Source organism: Manis pentadactyla, chromosome 13 (assembly GCF_030020395.1).
Source record: "Manis pentadactyla isolate mManPen7 chromosome 13, mManPen7.hap1, whole genome shotgun sequence".
In the NCBI taxonomy this organism is placed as follows: domain Eukaryota; kingdom Metazoa; phylum Chordata; class Mammalia; order Pholidota; family Manidae; genus Manis; species Manis pentadactyla.
The window spans coordinates 54,665,152-54,670,030 of record NC_080031.1 but is presented as its reverse complement, the minus strand read 5'-3'; the positions used below and the strand labels follow the sequence as shown (position 1 = coordinate 54,670,030).

General features: G+C 38.7%; 1 pseudogene; it reads left to right on the top strand.

Annotated features, from left to right (window-relative positions):
- Nucleotides 1-2,923: 2,923 nt before the first annotated feature.
- LOC118931246 (protein FAM217A-like) lies at nt 2,924-4,007 on the top strand (annotated as a pseudogene).
- The last annotated feature ends 872 nt before the right edge of the window (nt 4,008-4,879 follow it).

The window sequence follows — 4,879 nt, the reverse complement described above, 5'->3', positions numbered from 1 at the left end:
TTAACACGGGTAAAGGATTCAAATACACATTCCTCCAAAGATAAACAAATGGCCAATGAGCACATGATATGATGGCCAACACCACTGGTCCTTAGGTAAATACAAATAAAAAACAATGAAATAAACCTTCATACCTGTTAGGAAAGCTGTTATGTAAGTAAAAGAAGGAAAAGAAAACAAAGAACAAAAAAGAAAAAAGAAAAGAAACATCAAGTACTTTCAAGAATGCAGAGAAGTTGGAGTCTTTCTGCATTCCTGCTGGGAGACAAAGAAAAAGACCACGACAATTTCTCTAAAATTTTAACATAGATTTACTGTATCATTCAGCAATTCCATGTCTATGTATATAGAAAAACAATATAAATCAAATATTAAAGATATCTGTATACCAACGTTTATTACAGCATAATTCACAATAACCAAAAGCTTGAAACAACCCACATGCCACATGCCCTAAAGTGAGTAAATAGGTAAACAGTTACAATGGAATAGTATTTGGCCTTAAAAATGAATGAAATTCTACACCACAGGAAAAACTTGTGAACATTTTTCTAGTGAAATAAACATGACAAAAAAGGACAAATATTGTATGATTCCACTCCTGTGAAATATTAGAGAAAGAGATAATTGTGCTTGGCAGGACTGAGGGGAGTGGAAAATGGGGGCATTATTGTTTATAGTGTTAGACTTTGATATGGCATGATGAAAATATTCTAGAGATGGATGGTGATAATGGTGGTACAATATTGTGAATTATATATGGCCCAACATTTTAATTTAGTGATTTTTTTTGGAAAAAACCTCTAAATGAGACTAGAAGTATCCTACCCTAAGAAAAGCATATTATTAATGTAAATACTAGAGGCCATAGGAAATCTGAAAATTCAAAGCATTATCTTTAACTGAAAAATGCATTATTGAATATTATCTAAATAGTGTCACACCAAATAGAGCAATAGTATCAATATGCTACCTATTTCAAATTTTAAAAATGTTACAGTTACATGGTAATTTCCACATAATAGGACAATTTGAAAATAAATAACATAAAACAAGTTAAAAGTTACACAAAAACTGTGGGATACATTAAGAATTTATGCAATGTGTCATATTAAATTGATGACATCTGTTTTAAAATATAAAAATTTCCAGCTAATATACTCACAGCTGCCAAATTAATATGTAGACACATTATTTTGTGCACATACTGAATAAAAATGTATAGAATATATAAATATTTAGAGACATAATAATATTGCAAGTGTCTGAATACATATATTTGTATTTTTCCCCAGTGAATTTGACCCTTAACTCCTCTGTGGAATATTTAAAGAGATTAAAAGAACTCGTTGCCCAATCTTGACCTAAAGCCATCCCAAGCCATTAGTCACTTAACTTACATGTTCAAGTCTCAGTGGACAAACCAAAGTGAACACACACATACACAACAAGGGCTATATTTAATCTACAGGGAAAGATGTCCTGGAATTACGGTTGCTGCTGAATCATGGTTGTTTTACTTATCCAAAATGTCATTTTCAAGGATAAGAGGTGAGTATGTACACTGGTTTGAAAAGTTTCAAAGAAGTCTATTCAGAAAAATGCCTTTTTGTATACGATGATTATAGAAGGGTCTCCATCGGGTCTCTGTCTGGTCTCCAATCCAGGCATTTTGCAAAAGTGGGGAGGTTATAAAAGGGACATGTCTTAATTATATGTGTGTTTTTATTTATCACATAAGAGTTGAGTTGTTAGCAGATGCTTAAGAGAATTTTGATTAGAATTAAAAATGGCTGTTTTTTGGAATGAGCAATTACTACATTCAGGCATATCGTTAACCAGGAGAAAAATATTTGGCTGAACAGGGTAAAATATATACATAAACATATGCTTACATATATGTTTAAAATGAATGGATTTCTTAACACTTTTACACTTTTTTTGAGGTACGAAATTCTTTTTGAATGCAAAACAAATTATTTTACAATTCTGGAAACTGTTATGCTTAATGATCACGAATGAAATGGTAGTAAAATAATGAAATAGGAGATAGAATCAATAAGTGATGCTTTCTGTGAACATGTATGTTCTTTTCTTGAGTTATGGTGCATAAGACAAAGACACTAAAGCATAGCATATTTATGAAAATATTGCCACTCAAAAAAAGATAATGATACTGTATGACAAAATAGATACTAAATGTGTGTATTACGGAAATGAACTTCAAATGTGAGGATGATTTATTTGTCCATATCTGAGCCAAGACTCATCTTAAAAAACAATCGAGGACCTCAGCCGGTCTCCCGGGGCTGCTGAGCCAGCGACCAGAGGCGCGGGAGGCCCGGCCGCCTGCGCAGCTCCAGGGCGGCGGACGCCGGGCGGGGCAGAGGGCGGAGCCGCGGCCCAGTACCTTCCCGGGCAGCGCCGGCGGCTAGAGCTCTCAGGGTACTGGCGGCCAGGCTGGAATGCGGGGCCGCCGCGGGCACTCCCGCCCCTTGGTAGGTGCCCAGCGCCCCAGCCGCGGGGAAGGCCCGCGGCGCCGCAGCCCCAGCAGAGGCTGGCATCGCGGGGCCCGGCCTGGACGTGCGCCGCGGCCCCGGGCCCTGGACTCCGCAGCCCGCGCCACGCCGTGGGCCGCGCTCGCCGCCGGCCGCTGCCCTCCGCGTCCTCCCGCCACAGCAAGGCCGAACCGGAGGCGGTGCCGGCCAAGCCGTCCGTCCCGCGCGCCGGGAACCCGGGTCTGGGGGCAGCAGCGCCCTCGGGGACGCCGCTGTGGACGACACGAGGGCCTGAGGTGCCCCGGGAAGTACCTGTTCCTGAAAATAAAAACCTCCCACCTGGAAAGATAGTGCAGCAGGCGGCAAAATTAACCGGAACAAGGACTGTACATTCTTAGAATAAGAGTCAGGAACAGAAATGTGTTATGTTAAAAGTTTTCTGCTGCTTTATAGAACTATTTGGAAATTACAGTAGAGCAACCGAACCTAATTTGTCAGAGCATGCTCACAAAAGAACACAGAATAGTAAACGAGGAATATTTCAGTTTTGGAGTTACCCTCTTAATGAAGGAAGTACCACTGAGAACAGGGATTTCAAAAAATCTTAAATGGAAATTGGCCTTAACGTAACTAATGACACCATAAGGCTCATCACTGGGCACCACTCACTAACAAGTGTTTCAGTTGATACGCAAGTTGGTTCTTACCCTGGACTTCGGATGCCATGGTGATCCCTGCTGGCCCTAAGCTGAGGGAGACTTTTTTAAGGACAGAAGTGAAACCCATTACTTTATGCTCAACTGTAGAAAGCAACGATGGTGAAACTCTATCTGCTCCAAACTGGAACTTGAAATATGGAAACAGCAGTGTGGAAGAAAACTTAACTGATGAAAGTGATATATCAGAAAACGAGAAAGCAAATGATACTTTGCTCAGCTATTTTAAAAAGATGGACCTGAAATTAAAGCCGGAAACAATAGAAACTGTTGAAGAATTTTTCACTGAGGAACCAAGTGAAGTATATATGCTGATTTCCTTCCTCCTCCTTTCAGTGCTCTGGACTTGCACAAACTCGCGCCCTCGAAATCTGAAAATTGGAAAGCTACAATGGGACCTCCAGAAGGTTCTACTGAACATGATAACTCGTTTAATGGAAATGGAAAGATTACAGCATACGACTATGCAAAGAGAGAGGCCAAGACTACAAGTACCTTCTGTACTCCAGCAATTACCGAGAGACCCTCTTCCTCCAAAGCAGTACCCAAAATTAGACAGCCAAAACTTTCCGACTCTGTCTTCAGACGACTTAGGTAGATAAAAGTTATGAAAAAGACAAACAATTCCGATTCTTGTCAGCTGGAACAAAATGCTTCAAAATGGAATTGGAGCAATGGTGGCAAATATAAATGGAATTCTAGACCATCATCTCTTAAAAGTTCATCCACAGCAAAACAATTGATTGCAACCTATGATGACGTTATATTCACTGATCCAAGTTTATGTTTCTAAGAGGTGGCAGAGCTAGAGTTAGATCTATCCTTGACTCCAAACCTCTGTGGTGTACTTGTGAAATAAAACACAGTGGCTCAGTCTTCAATGTGAATCCAAACTCAAAGTATATATTGATCAATCACTTTCTATTTATCTCTCAAAATGTCTGTCCACCTATTCTCTTATGTTCTGCACAACCAATGCTGATTTACTTTTGTGGAATTTAATGGTGGTATATTCAGAAGCATAGAGATACAAATACTGTGTATTTTAGATCAGTTTACACAATAAAATACAGTTCTTAATCTCTTTACCCTTCTAAGCAATTAAAAATATATGCATTTTATATAGTTGCTAAGATCATTAATTCATTTTTCAGTATTATAAATTCTCAACTCTTTGTAACTTTTAGTGAAGTCCATTATGGAAACACTGGAAGGGATGAAGAATCTCATGCCAGACTCCATGCAAAGGTCCTGGGGAGAACTAAGCTCCTCTAGACTCCAGTGAATACTCTTCTGGGTCATTTTATTTAGAATCTGTGAAATCTAGTTACAATGTATAAAGTCCTAATAATTGATGCAAAAATAATCATGGACATGTAGATACAAGTACGACAAACTATTTCAAGGAATTATAATAAACTTTAAGGAGCCAACAGATTCAAATTTTTCCTGTGGAAGCAGACCTGATGATATGTTACTATAAGACTCCTGACTTAAAGGTGAATAAGTAAGTTTCCTCATGGTAAAGTTCGACTATTTAAGATATTTCAGGTCTTGAAAGGAGAGGAAGTGATCCAAATTATGTGAACTTTGGTGGAAAAATTTACATTTATATGCTTTTAAAAGTTTAGTCTCAGATTCCTTAATATATTTTCAACTTTGGCA